Source organism: Mauremys reevesii, linkage group 8 (assembly GCF_016161935.1).
Source record: "Mauremys reevesii isolate NIE-2019 linkage group 8, ASM1616193v1, whole genome shotgun sequence".
In the NCBI taxonomy this organism is placed as follows: domain Eukaryota; kingdom Metazoa; phylum Chordata; order Testudines; family Geoemydidae; genus Mauremys; species Mauremys reevesii.
This window is the reverse complement of record NC_052630.1, coordinates 13,591,525-13,607,028: the sequence shown is the minus strand read 5'-3', so window position 1 is coordinate 13,607,028 and position 15,504 is coordinate 13,591,525. Positions and strand designations below refer to the sequence as shown.

Here is a 15,504-nt window from a genome sequence, read left to right as displayed (position 1 = left end):
AGAAGCTGGGAATGGGTGACAGGAGATGGGATCACTTGATGATTACCTCTTCTGTTCATTCTCTCTGGGGCACCTGGCATTGGTCACTGTTGGAAGACAGGATACTGGGCTAGATAGACCTTTGGACTGACCCTGTATGGCTGTTCTTATGAATTCACTCCTTCTGCTAAGACTAGCCAACACAGGCTGCCAGCTGTAATGGTGGGTGATTTTTTTTGTTTTGTTTAAATTATTAGTATTAAGAACTGGACTGAGATCACCATTTCATTTCACAAAGCTGATGATGGTTTCAGAAACCACCATCCTTTTCAGATCTGGGCTGGGTGTGAGTCACTGACCTATACAAGTGAATCCATGTCATGTTACCAGTGCCCCGAGGCATTCAATCTCCCCTTCATTTTTACTCTGGAAATCTAATTGTGCGTATGACAGATGTTTATCTCTGTGTGCATAGCTGGATGGTGGATGGCCTCTGCTTTGCCACTTAGCTTCTGGAATAATATCTTTTGTGTAAACAGCAAATTTTCTCCCAGCTGCAGCTTGTGAAAGAATTTTACAGGCTGGGTATTTTTAAAACGTGTTTAATTTTCTGGGACATGAGGCATATGACAAAAATAAGAGATCAGCAGTACAGTATAATCCTGAATTTTGATTGGCTGGCTGAATAAAAGTGTTATACAATCCAGAACTGTATACAGTTGAACTGCTCTGGAAATTATCCTCTTCTGCCTGACAAAGGTTTTCTTGCCAAATGAATGGCCTAAGTTGGGCCTGTGAATGACAGTGCTCTAATCATAAAACCATCATATTTCACAGGTTATAACCAATAGTGAAAGGAAGTTGGAATTAATTCAGAAGCAGAAATGGTCTAGTTAATGTGTATTAAGATGCTTTGCAAAAGGTATTGTGAAACTTCCATTATATCCCTCTGAACTCAGGTCTTCCAGCTGAAGAGCTTGTGTTCTGTTCATCCTGTGGAGAAATATACAATATTTCCCCCTAAGCTAAAGAGTCAAGATGGGTAAAAAAAATGCAATAGCTTATAGTTCCCTAAATCAGAGAGGTGCTTAATGAGCACAATACTGTGGAGTTTGGGTTAATTTAATGGTTCTATCCTTGTTTTCACTTGTGATGGCAGAACTTCAAAAGTTCTGGAGTCTGATTTTCATTGGGATTGGGATTTTCAAAGGAATGTAAATAAACTAGATGCTCAAATTTCATTGAAATCCAGTGGTAGTTGGGTGTGTCTATTTTATCCTATACAGTTTCATGAACCATGCTCATCTGCATAGTATCTTAATACCCTCCAATAATGCATTAAACGATGTGACAAACATCCATCACACGTTTAGTTCTCCTTGGAGAGATGGGAATGTAGTGGGGTGTTTTGTGTTTGAATGTTTTTCATTACACACATTGATGTTTGTAAAGTAGAAGGCAAGGTTAAAGAAATGTGCTCTTCACTTAGCCTGGAAGATGGTGAGGTGCTTAGTTCCTGGGACAGTTCATTCCATAGTCTTGGGCCAGCTCCTGAGAACGCTCTATTTCCTGCATAAATGAGCTTTACCCTTGCTGTAGAAAGTCCCATTGTGCCAGAGGAGTATAGCTGTCAACCATGGTTTTCATCCTGGAGCTATAGATGGTTTAGTTGCCTTGGGTCCAGGCCAGGGAGCTCCTTGAAGATAAGGACTTGGACATTCTATGGGAGATGAGGATGGTTTAATGTGTTTTGAAGATCCCAACCTAGATGGATGTCCCAACCTGATGAGTGTGCAAAATGGGATTTGAAAAATCTTCAGAATCCTCTCTCATAGAATTTTCCAAGATGGTTGTTTCTGGTTGCAGTCAGAAAAGCCTCTCTCACAAGACTGCTAGTTCAGGTCTGCAGGGGGATGGGGAGGGGGCAGTAATAGCACTTCTCTGAACATTTCATAATCCTCCAAAAAAAAAAGTACATTACAGTAGCACCTACAGGAATCAGGGCCTCATTGTACTAGCCACTATACAGGCACACAAGAGGCTGTCACTGCCCCAAAGACCATGCAATCAAAGTAGACAAGACAAAGGGTTGGAGTGGAAATGGCATCACAGAGAGAAGAAGTGATTTGCCCAATGTTACACTGAGAGTCAGTAGCAGAACATAGAAGAGGATCCAACTTTTCTGTGCTCTATCCATTGGACAATGCAGTTGGACAATATGTGATTTAACTTCTGAAAATGAACCAAGATTTCAGAGATTCCAAGCTGTTTTCCAGCCCTTAGTTTGCCCTGTTATGTATGAATTTATTTCTTTAGATGTTTAAGAATATAATCAGATATCTAAACATAGTTAGCATCTTTTCTATTTAAAGACTAAATGCCTGGCCTTGCATTCTATGAACCACCACATCAAAGCGCATTTTGGGTACACAAGGAATGTATTATCGGGCCACTAAAAGGTACCAGCCTCCATAAGTAACTGCAAACCAGAATAAAAGCTTCTGTACGGACCTGAACAGCATGAGTACATTCACATTTGATGAGGTGAGATTCTGTGAAATAAGTTGGCAGAACTGTGGGGGTGTCTAGAATGGATACATAAAAAAACAAACTGATAAAATGATAAAGCTGTTCTTTACAACATTAGCATTCATCCAACAGCTGTTTCCTATCATTTAGACTTTCAGATTAGATTTAAATAGCCAGCCCGTCTGTTTCCCATTTATACAGTACACTGAAAATATTGTCATTGTCAGGAGTGCTCAAATGTACCACACTCACATTGAGTGAATCTTTCTTTGTTTGCAAACATGTTTAAAAAAGTAAATGAAAACTGAGTTTCTAGAACTAGTGCTGCTTTTCCTTTTTTTCCCTATCCTTGCACATTTCCCCCTCCCTTACACCAGGAGGGCCCGCTGGTTTTACAGTACGGTCCCAGGTTCTTGGCTAACTGCATCTCTTAGTCCTCCTTTGTTTCTTTGAGTGCACCCCTTTGCAGGCAGGAGAGAGAGCTGTGAATAAAGCCGTCTTGATTGCAGGGCTTCAGCTATGGAACAAACTTACAGAGGAGAGCAGACAAATTGCAGTCTTGTTTTAAAAATTCATTGCTGGTTGTATAACTCCTAACACTGTGAGACCCTGATCCTTAATCAGAGCCTCTAAAAACGACTACAATACAAATTATTAATATCTCATTTCAATCAAACATCCCTGGAACTTTTTCTTGTGAAACACACTCTCCAATTCTTTTTTTTTTTTTTTGGTTACCCATAGTTACAAATTAAGGAATGATAATTTTTTAAGGAATGATAATTTTTATTCAGTTACATGTCCACTTGCTAAATTCATTATAACAACCTTATATCTACTCTGTTTTATCTGGTACTCTGTACACTTTTGCTTCCATGTATCACAGAATTTTGTTTCCTTTTAAAGATGCCTGAGCTCATTGCACATTTAGTAGATGTTACTGCGACTAACCAAACTCCTTTAATTCTTTCCACCTATCAAATATGATGTGGCTTTTCTTCATCATGACAACCAAACCTTCTCAGATTACCTAGTTCAGTAATCTCATGAAATAACTCAGTAATACTTTCCAAAGCAGATAAAGAAAAAGTAATTGCTCATTTATAATTCAATGCCATTCATATATAATCATTCCATTTGAAGTGTTAGCGAGGGGAAAGGAAAAAGCCAAACACACTAAATTCTTGTAATTTTAAAATTCATTTTTAGCTACCAAGACGTCCCAAAATACTGTCTAATTCAGTGAACAAGTCATTTATACATTTCTAGTTCAATAACTCTGGGGTTCCTTAAATTAGTTCAAATTCTCCCTCACTCCAACTTCTGTTTTGAAACAAGTTTCTAGTCAGGCACATTGTTGTTCAAAAGTTTGAAACCCTGAACTACAGAATAGCAACTTCCCCTTCATATATTTTCAATGAAAGATAATATGGGGAATTCAAGCAACTGTATCACTCAGGATTACGTTAAAAGAAACGACTCTCCAGCTAAGAAATTCCCCAAATAGCTTCCATTTGTCTAATGGGACTCTCATTTCAATCTCCAACTTCTTATTTTCCTTGAAGCTTCTCTCTCAGATTTGGGGAAAGTTGAAATGGGTGGGGGAGAAGTGTCCTTCTAAAAATAGTCATTCCGGGACACATGCTCCACTCTCCCCAAAAGAAATGTATCAACTTGTTTGATAAGTTAGCCTGCCTGGCTCTCTCTTTCTGATTGGCTGATCTGGAACATAGGAGCTGGGATTGAGTAACCTCAGGACAAGTTCTTCATCATCAACATTTCAGAAAACCAGGGTTTATCTTTTCCTTTTTCTAAGGTGCTGAGCTCAGATGTCTGGATTGGCAGCAATTAACCCAGCTAATGAATGCCTGGCCCTCTATGAAGTGATGGATTATTTTGTGCAGATTCTGTATAGCCACTCAACCCTATCAAATACCCTGATGGCACTGATCAGATGAATTGAGGTAGGAAACACCAAGCGATTAGTTAATTAAGTTTCTGTAAGAAGCCTGCATAAGAAAAGAGCTAATCTGTCTAATCTACTCTGTCCATCATCCCCTGTTTGTCACTGTGTTATCTGAGCACCTAGGATAATCTCACCCTGGTACCTTGACAATGATTTTGCCTGTGAATGAAAAATAAAGCATTCTCGTGGGTTAGAAACTGGAAAAGAGCAATGTTCAGTGTGACAAAAGCTTAACAGTGGGTGCCTCAAAGTTCCATATTGGGGCTTGGGTTGGTTTGTGTATCTGGAGAAACGGGGTTCTTGCAAAGCAGAGCCAGTTAGGCCACAGCTCAGTCTCCAGCTGGCTCTTCAGCTCCTCCCCTATGTGCTTATCTCAGTGGCTGTGTCTATTCCAGCCAGAAGCCGGGCAACTGGAGCTACAGCTGAGAAACTCGCATCCTGCAGGCTGTTCAGCACGCAACTTCTAAACTAACTCCATCCTCATTGCCCTTCTGAAGAGCTTAACCAAAGCCTCTCTAATCCCTGGAGGGGTTGTAACATTCTCTGGCAAGTTAGTGGGTACATGAGGTGAGGAAGTGTGCATGGAGTTGTTGCAGGCATTGAGAGAATGGGTGGGAAGGCATGCATGTGTGTTGCCAATTCACTCTTGATGGTTGGTGGTTAAAGCTCCAGCTTCTGGAATCAGGTGACTATCTGAGAATCTCAGCTTTCATTTTAAAAGTAAAACAAGTTTCTAGCTCTCATATTTGTAGAGAAAAGCTTGCAAATGGAAACCCTAAATGCGCCAGACCTAGAAGGCAAATATAAAGAATCCTCAGTTTATTATTTTTTAAATCTCCTGACTATTTGGGGCCTGATTCATGATTTTTGAACAACGGGGAGGTTGGTGAGACTGAGGTTGTCCTAACTGTAGATGGAAGTTCAGACAAGTAAAGTGGAATGTCCTGAAGGGAGGAAAGCAGGCACAGGGGAGGATGCTGCTGGGAGCAGGAGGGAGGAGGAAGCAGATGCAAGCAGAGGCCCTGAGTTGTAGCTTTTGCAGCCATGCAGGCACGGGATGATGTGTGACTCTTCTATGTATTGTACCTGTATTCCCTGGGCGAATTCTGCACCACTGTGCAAGTGCAGAATTAATGTCCCCTGAAGATTTTACTCTTTCCCTTCAGAATAATTGATTCATGCACATCTCCTGGGCAGCAGTCCCAAGGGGGTGCATATGGTTTGGGCATTGGAGCAGCCTTGGAGGGTGTGGCTGGGTGTGCGTGTGAGACTTTGTCCCTCTCGTTCGCTCTTGCAGTGTGCCTGGAGCCAGGGCTGAGGATTGAGGACGCCTTGGCTGTTGGCTCTTATCATGTTCTGGGCTCCAGCTGTTAGTCCTGGCTGGGCAGGGGGAATGGGACTTCCTTTTCCCTGCAAAGGTTGCTTCCAGGTCGGGGCTGGGTCAGACCCACCCCGGGATCCTCCCCTGGCTGCAGGAAGCTCTCCTCCGCTTCCTGCTGCCTCTGCTCCCCAGCTGTGCGGGTAGGGGTCACTGTGCGGGAACTGTCCCACCCCCCTGGTCTGCCCAATCCCCGTGCATCTGACCCCTACTGCTGTACCCAGACCATTCCCCACTGAGCCCCCAACGCTCGAACTCCCACTCTGCCAAGCCACCTCCCTGTGTATCAGGACCACTCTGCCGAGCCTTCTGCACCTGGACCCCCACCCCCACTGAGCCCCAACCAGCTGCACCTGGACCCCCACCCCACAAAGTCCTAATCCCCCAGCAACCAGCCCCCGCCCCCCCAAGCCACCTGCACCCAGATTCCCCTGATAAGCACCATCCCTCCCATACTCAGATCATCCCACTGAGTCCCAATCACCTTCAGCTGGATTGCCTCCGACTCCCACTCCCCCTGCACCTGGAAACCCCCAAACAAGCTCCTCTGCATCCAGATCCCCTACACTGGAGCCCCCAGCGAGCTTCCATATTGCCCCCGACAGAACCCTCTTGCCCCACACCTGGATCCTGCTGGCTGAGCCTGCATGCCCCACACCTGGACTGGGGGGACAGGGTGGGGCAGGTGTGTGACTGTCCTTCTCACTCACTATCGCAGTGTGCCCAGCATGGAAGGCCAGGACCCTGCGGTGTTTCTGGGGCAGACCCAGCCCTCGTGCTGTGTCAGGGTTGGGTGCAGACTCTCTGCCAAGTCTGTGTCTTGGAGGGGAGGGGCTGCAGGGTGACCCCCTCTCCCCAGACAGTGGCCTGTGCTCCCCTCTGCTGTGCTGGAGCCTCCATTCCCATTGTCCTTCTAATCTATTGTCATTAACAATTTCAATTCTAGTCCAGTGACATGCTGAGTACTACTTAGCCATGCCACTCACTAAGGACCCAATCTGGCAACAGGGGTACTCAGGTGCTGAACTTTATGCACATATTTAAGTGCTATGGCATGGCTCAGCTGCGGGTTTTTCTTTACTGTCAGGGGCGGCTCTATGTTTTTTGCTACCCCAAGCACGGCAGGCAGGAGGCTTTTGGCAGCGCACCTGCGGGCGGTTTGCTGGTCACGCGGATTCGGCGGCATACCTGTGGGATGTCCGCCAGTGCCGCGCCATCGGTGTCCCCGCCGCTGAATTGCTGCTGAAGCCGCGGGACTGGCGGACCTCCCGCAGGCGTGCCACTGAAAGCCGCCAGCCTGCTGCCGTCACAGCGACCGGCAAGCCGCCCCCCCGTGGCTTGCTGCTCCAGGCATGTGCTTGCTGATGCCTGGAGCCGCCCCGTTTACTGTGTAGACATACCCTTAAAGTCTTCTGTGCTTGACATACATGGAAATATTAGCATTGCCCTCTGCTCTATGAAGCCATATGGATGTGCTAATATGTCTAGTAAGGAATCTTTTTGTCAGAAAACATTTCCTAAATCTTTTTTGTCATCTGTATTGTTACAGACATACTTGCTGACAGGTCTTTTGAAATAAATCTCCAAAATAATTGAAAATTATATGATTATTTTGTGTTATTGTCACAAATAAAATATGCAGAATTTTGTAAAGTTTTAAAATATAATGTGCAGAATTTTTAATTTTTTGTCGCAAAATTTTTAATTTTTGGCACAGAATTCCCTCAGGAATAATATATAAGGAGTCTCCTTGGGGTCCTCTTTCTCTGCTGGGGGATGGAGGTAGCTGCTGTTGTACCATTAAAAAGTGTATTTTTCAATATGAACTTAACACAATTTTTTGAAGTGTGTTCTCACCACAAAACTGGGCAATATGCTGGAGCTCTATATGTCTGCCTCTCTGTCTTGATGTTGCCAACTTGCATTAGTTTATCTCTAGTCTCATGATGTTTAGTGTTTTTCTTAAAGCTCCCGCGCCTGCATTTTCAGCTTTCTTTCTTTCTTTTTTTTTTAAGTGTCTCAACCTTGTGGTTGTGGAAAGAAGCTAGAAAATGTGACAGATAAAGGCTCAAAAACAGAAGGCAGAAAAAATTATTATTATTTTTAGAATCTCATGATTTTTGCAACCGAGGCTCTGACTTTCTGGGGGAGGCAGGATTGATCTTTGTTGGGGTTGCCAACGTGGCTTTCTAGAAACTAAAGATGAAATCCTGGCCCTATTGAAGTGTATGGCAAAACTCCCATTCTCTTCAATGATTCCAGGAATTCACTATAACAATCTGTTCCACGTGAGTCCAGCTGTAGGAAGCAGGAGGTGCTTTGGTGCAGGAGGATTGAGCCTCCTGTAATGCATCCATAGTGAGTTGTGTCTCTGAATATTCAGGGGTTATAATCCTTTTGTTAAGATCTCATAGTTATGCTGATCTGTGGGTTTTGTTAATTATGCAGCTTTAATATTAATCACAGAAGCAGAACTTGCAACCTATGAATGCTTTCTATACTCAGGAAAAATGCTGCAGCATGTAATTATAAAGTAAAGCACACAAATGTAAAGTGGGAAACATTTTGATTGTTTCTGTTATGGTGTTTTGGTGACCCTCTTCCCCATTGTTGTATTATCTGTTTCATAAAGGTTAATAATAGTTAGTTTTTATATTAGCACTTTTCATCAGTAGATCACAAAGTGCATTACAAAGGAGGTAGGCATCATTGTCCTCATAGGGAAACTGAGGCACAGAGTGGCCAAGCCACAACTAGAACCCAGGTCTTCTAAGTCCCAGTCCCAGTCCAGTGTGCTAGCCATTAGACTACCTTGCCTTCCATGAGGTCATCCATTTATCTGTGAGGCAGGGAAGTGTCATTGTCCTGATTTTACAGATGGCTATTCTGAACATTAGTGGTTCCCTGGTAAATAGTACACAACTCACCGTCCTGGAAGTTTAGAGATAGTTGTACAGAAAGAAATTGTGAAGCGGTTTCACTGAAAACTTTAAGGATAGCAGGATATAAAGCAATAGATAATATACTGTACTGTTACCCACCCACAGTAAATTGAATTTAATCTTTTCCTCTGTGACTGCACCACTAAATAAATTTAAAATAAGAGATTTATTTCCCCTTGATATTCTCCTTTGCCCACTTGCTCTCCCTGCTGCTTTTTGGTTTCTGATTTTATCACAGAAAGGAAGTATTCTAGCTCAAAACTTTTAAATTCTTTTGTCAGCTCTGATGACTTGCCAGAGTAATGTTTGCTCATTTCAAGGCTCTCTCTCTTCCCCACTGGTATTCAGATTCAAGACTTCAGAGTTTCATTTTGAAGACATGCCTTAAAGGTTACTCCCTTCAGTACCTTAATACCTATTATTTTAAGGTTAATCTGCCATTTTTTTCCTTAGAAGCCTTCAATTTTTGTTTTAAAGGACAAATGTCTTTTCCTCCTATTTTGATGGGAGCTCCTCATTTTGTACCAAGCCTCCAGCTCTTTGCCTTTGTGTTTCTCATTTTGATTCCAAGCAACTGTAATAATTCTGAAAAACTTTAGACCTCTCTCATAGCATACAACTAGCAAATGGGTAGATACCTATTAACACCGAGACAATGGAAGCAAATACCACCCCCACGCATAGTCCTTTGAATTCGTAAACAAGTGTTGATTTGACCCTGTTCATGACATTTTTTTAAGTTGGCTTTTTATGATCAACTAAGAAATTGAGTTTTACTGAGACAAATTCACATGAAATTTGAGTTTTAAGCCAGAATATTAAAAAAAATAAAAAATCAAAAAATCATATTGAGTTGATGTACCACAGTGATTCTCAACCTTTTCATATTGGGGACCCCCACTGCTGTACCAGGATCCATCTCCCATATAACTGAGACCCCCACATCATTTATCATTATAGGAATGGTGAAATGGATTTATTATAATATTCAAATTTTATACTCTGCTCTTTGTTAGGTAAGTCATCAAGGAACAGAAATAATATGACATCATTTATATTACTGGCCCACACAGTGCAGATTTCAAGGTTTGAATAATGAATATTCACAACCAACTGTTCGTGAGCTATTTATGTAGAGGGGGAAAATGTCGAGAATAAATTCGAGATCTCCTCCTGAACACTTTATAAGACAAAGAGCTGAAGCTTGATGAATAAATTATTAGTTATCAATTATTCACTCAGTTTGAGAACCTAGCTTGTTATTAAAATTATTTCTAGAATCAGCATAGTTGAGACCAACGTTAAAATAAAATAAAAATAAATAAAATAAAAATAAAAACGTTACTCTTTGCTTATTGTGTAATTTATTTATTAGCACATCGAGGACCAATTCTGGATTCCTCTTGAAGCGTATACATATATACGTGCATGTATGCACAGAAAAGAATTTCCAGTGTAGAGAGGAATCAGTTATTAAAGGATAATATCATCAGGTTCTTCTTGAGGCATAGAAATGCAGCTCCACTCTCCTATACCTCTAAACAAAAAATCCTTAAGGGAATGGCAAAAACAAACCTTTCTTTGCCCTGATAGTTTTGACAGCTCATCTTCCCTTCAGAGACTTCAAATACCTATGATTAGAGATAGCTTAGTAATAATAAATACATAACAGCTTCTTATAAAGGTAGACCACCGTGGCACAGGGAGCTTTGCCAAGTAAAGACTGCAGGCCTTTCTAGTTTTCATCATTAGAATGCCCCTGATGAGAAGCTACAGAGATTTAGTTTCCAATTCAACTACACTTTACTATAGATTTTTTTCTTTGAAACATGTCTCACTATAATAAGCAAAATTCTCAGCTCATCTCTTAAATAGATGGCATACAATTTTTATATATACTTCATAATGTAAGTATTCTTGCACCAAACTAAGACCGTAAACCAAAACCTGTTGAAGTTGGTGGGAATCTTTCTATGGACTTTGTATCAGGTCCTTAAAGTCAAATTTAATGATAGCGTGTATACCTTCCCAATCCTTTATTAATTTTAAGTTCATTCTATAGTACATATTAGGAATGAGAGTTACAGTAATCGGACAAATATTGATGGATCTGGTTTAAATTGCCAACTGCTGATGTAGTTTCTGGAAGGAAGACTAGTCACATCACCCCTTGCATATGTGAAGTTTGATCCTGGAAATTAAGCAAAAGCCTAACTTTTCTATTGTTTTCTCTAAGCATACAAAGAAATCCATCATACTATGTATGTGCATGGCTATAAGGGACAAAAAATAAAAGAAAGGGGGATGGACTTCAATCCAAGTGTCTCTTAGAGAAGCTGGTAAAGTCAAGATACATGTGTTCTTACTGAGTTTTGTCTTTCTTGGAGCCAATGCATCAATTGGAAGACATATTTCCTGAGAAAAATCATAAAAAAGAAAAGAAGTAAGCACTTCCAGGGACAAGAAAGTCAGCATGTGGGAAGATAATCAGAGAATGATATGCAGAGAATGTTACAGAGCCATGAACAAACACAACCTTTTACCCCTATGGGAAGGGATTCCATGCACACATTTGAAGTTCACGTGAAGGCGTTTAATGAAATAGCAGCATAGCAGCAGCCTCTTTTAGGGATCAATAGGTGATTCTCTCTTTCTCTCTAAAAAGCCATTTGACTGAAGTGATTGAACCTCACAGTGACCTTATGATGAAAAAAGCCATGTAATGTGGATGTAATCAAGCTGGTAGTTGATTTGGATGCATTCACTGTTCTATAGCAGTAGCAAAGGAGTTTAAAACTTAACTTCTAGAAACATAACTCAGCACATTTTATGAGCTAAAAGTTCAAGATAACTTCATCACAGTAGTTGGCAAAATTGTTCCCTAATTTAGCCTTTACTATATTTGCTCATGCCTTTTGACATATGTAACCTTCTGCCCGTCTGAGTTGGCAGTAACAAGGGCTGGGTTCAGTATCTAGGGATTCCTTTTCAATAACACAATGCAAAACCAGCTTGAGCCCCACCCAGTGACCTGGGACAATTACATACGATCCCCCTGGGTGCCTCTAAGAGTCAATACTTCCCCTCTTGCAAGCTCAGAGTCTGAGTGTAGAAAAATCCTTTTAATAAAGGAGGGAAACAATGTGGTGTTAAGTTGGGGAAACACCACAAACAGGATTCATAACACAAACCATGAGCAAAAGACCCTCTGCCTCTCCCCCTTACCCCCCCAGTAAGTTTGGCAGTATCCTTTTCCCCTCAGGGTCTTATGCCCAGCAACCCAAAAAAATCACCCAAAGTCCCAAAAGTCCAACACCCCAAAACTCTCTGTCCCTGGTCAGTGCAGTCCCAGAGTTCAAAAGTTTATCTGCAGAGTTTTACCTCCCAGCCTGGGGTGGGGGGGAGAAGAGGGGGGCACTCAGCGGTGTTAAGGGGCACCTTATGTGGTCTTAGGACGACTGCTCCGCCTCTCCATGGGGTTCTGCTGCAGTCTTCACCGTGAGCCACTCCAGCCATTCCGCAAACTGCTCTGCTCCAGTCATCCTGCAAACTGCTCTGCTCTGCAAGCTGTCCTGCAGCTCTGCTCTGCTGCTCAGCAACATATTTTCAGCCCCCTCCACAGCACTCAGTAATTTCAGCTCTTTAGTGATTTCAGCTTGTAGTAGGGGAGCCTCAGATGCTAGTGCACCATTGGCACAAAATGATTTCAGCTCAGTAGCAAACTAGACTCCTAATGGAATTAAAATTAGCTCTGATATTCTAATGTAGCGAGAGAGAAGGTACAATAGGTATTTCAGGCCCTCAAAGGCAGCCCATGCCATCAGGTACAAATACCTATCCCCAGCCTCTCTCAATTTACTGGGTTTTGTAACCCATGTCCCTTGTCTAGTGAGTGTCACTTAGTTGATGGTGAGGCCTTCTGTCATAAAACAGTTTCATTGTCCTTGATTCACATAATCAGGGTAACAACACTTTATTCTTCCTGCCCCAATATCAGAGAAACTGGGGAATCCCACAGCATCCAAAGTGACCATTTGGGATCATGCTAGGCAGGGTGGGTGTGCCTATGCAAACAAGATCAGCCCCTGAAGTTCTTTTCCACAACTCACCACAATTCACCACCAGATGTCAGGGTAGAGCTCATCTTGACTCTGCTTACACATACGTGTTTTAACAAAGACACTCTGTCCCAGAATCTGAACTCCTTTCTCTTGGCTATTGATCTAACACATAATTTAACATCTAGTTCCTACTGCATTATGTACTGCAAACCATCCTGTGTTTTGTTTTGTCTTTTAGTTTAACAGATTTCAATTGGGTAAGGCATCTTTAATATTAATCACTCCTATTTTCCACCATATTCATGTTTGCTTTGATTAATATGATCTGAAAAACGTAAGGAAGTGTTAGGCACATTTTGGATTCTATTATAGCACTGAATATGCGGTGATAAGAAAGGTTATGACAGAGATTTTCCATTCATAGTTCAGAACTGCTCTGTATCGTATGATTTAAAGATAGACTAAGCTGCAAAGTTCTTTTTTGGAGCTAGATGCTGGTTTGTTGATGTTTAGGGGTTATTGGGATATAGGGGCTTGGCTTAGGACCAGCTCTCTTCTGAGTGCTGCCTATAAATACTGCTGAGGGATTGCATTCTTCTGGAATACTGGAGTTAGTAGGCAGGAAGAAATGTCTTTCACGACAATAAAACTTTTCCACCTTATTCTGACATTGGACATCTTGCTCAGTAATTAGCCTGGTTTCATTGTTTCCCTGTGTTATTTGATCAATCTCTCGCAATGCTTACTGTGGGAAACAAAGTCAATACATACAGAATATAAGAACTGTGCTTGTCACCACCGCGCTCCCCCCCCCCCCGGTTGGCTTGTCGGTATCCACCTGGTGTATCTTGTCTTATACTTGGATTGTAGACTCCTTGGCACAAGGACTGTCTATTGGTTATATTTTGGGTTACTTTGGGGCCCTGATTTCTGATTGGGACCCCCTAAGTGCTACCACAATACAAATAATAATAATGCAATAATGTGAAAGAATGTATGGGGGGGTCAGGGGAAATGCATAGTATCCCTTTAAGGTACAGGCTGGAGCCTGCACCCTGGGGATAATCATGGAGGCCTTTTTCTTCCCCGAGGCTGAGCCATATAAACAGGAAGTGAGGCACGAGAGAGGGGAGTAGAAGCCAGGTAGGCAGCGGTAGATGATAGTTGTTCTCTCAGGCACCACTAGACACCTTAACTTGATTCAGAGACTTGAGTGTGGACTGTAAGTGTGGGAGCCCTGAACCACTATCCTGATGAACTGGGTTTTTTTTTTTGCAATTATTCCTGTGCTGAAACCTGATTAAAAAGGGGATATGGCATTGCTAATGTGTCAGTCGCTCCTTGCCCTGGCCAGTTAAAGTCAATCTGCTGCTCCACTGGGGAAATGAAGCGGGGACACATCTGCACCACCACATAGTGACACAAGGAAGTACTCGGGGGCTGCTTCTGCCTTTACACGCAGCACCTGAATAGACTGAAAATCCCCCTTCCATGGAGAAGGCAGAGAGGTGCCTGTGCTATCTAGGGCTGTGAGATGTCTGACCTCCCAGACTGGTGGAGAAACTGCAATGACCACACAAGTTGTCATCCCAGGGCTTGGCAGGGGGCCTAGTGGCTGCAGTAGGGATGGGACAGGCCACCTCTGCATGAACACCAAAAAGGTGGGGACCTGGGGACATATGGTCCTGCCAATCAGGTGTGCAGACTGTTGCCAAGAGGGAAAAACAGGTTGGGTCTGCCCTTGGGCAACCAGAGATTATCTGAATTGCTGGCTGACATGGGGCTCTGAGATTCATGGGGAGGTCTGGACTACTAAGGATACTGGGACACAGATAGCTGCAGAAGCTGAACAAAGGACTGAGGGGACACAGTTTTGGGCCATGCAGAGTGGTATTATGTGGGTAATTTGCTTTAAATATGGGAAAGAAAGGCATGTTATAAAATGCTGATCTACAAGAACTTTGGACTGAGGGACTGTCATTATGGGAATATATGAGATTGCACTTCTGGGCTAGCCCCAGATGCTTGGGACGGGGGGCAAGCTTCAGGGGTAGGGTTGGCCATGGGTTTTAGACTTTTCCCCACTTGAGGAGCTCAGGTAGCTTAATATAGGAGCCTGAAGAGCTCTGATAGGAAGCAGGGTACGCAGGTTGGGGGAACTGGAGCAAAGACTGAGAGGAAGTCAAAGGTTCATGGGGTGACAATGGCTCTGAGAGTCTTATTGAACGGTTGGGTAATTTGCAGACCCAGAGGCAGGTTTTTCCACTGAAACTGGCTGAGCAACAGGAACAAATCCAGTGCCTAGAGGGCGGGCAGAAAGTACTAGAGAAACCACTTGATTGTGGCTAAGATGACTGCACGAGTCCACACACTGGCAAACAAGCACAGCATTCATCAGAGGAAACTGCAGGTTAGCCTCCAAGAAACCCAGCAGTTGAAGAGGGGCATCCAGCATTTGCAAGAGCGCATGCAGGCTCAGCTGGAGGGGGAACCGAGCAACAATGATATTGTGAACAGCCAGCTTAAGAAAACAAATCTCCGTGTCAGCCAAGTAGGGAAAGATTTGAAAGCCAAGATATGGGACTTGGAAAGAACGACGACGTCCAAATACCAGTCTTCCCTTATAGCCTTGATAACAAGGATAGCATG

At 42.8% G+C, this 15,504-nt stretch overlaps 1 long non-coding RNA gene across 2 annotated transcripts in view; it reads left to right on the top strand.

Annotated features, from left to right (window-relative positions):
• LOC120370441 overlaps positions 1-15,504 on the top strand; it is a 124,308-nt gene that overhangs the window by 19,260 nt on the left and 89,544 nt on the right. The window contains exon 3 of one of the 2 annotated variants that reach the window (XR_005583737.1): positions 4,325-4,472. This is a non-coding gene — a long non-coding RNA (uncharacterized LOC120370441). Of the gene's footprint in view, positions 1-4,324; positions 4,604-15,504 lie in introns of those variants that run through there. The other variant, XR_005583736.1, reaches the window with a different exon arrangement.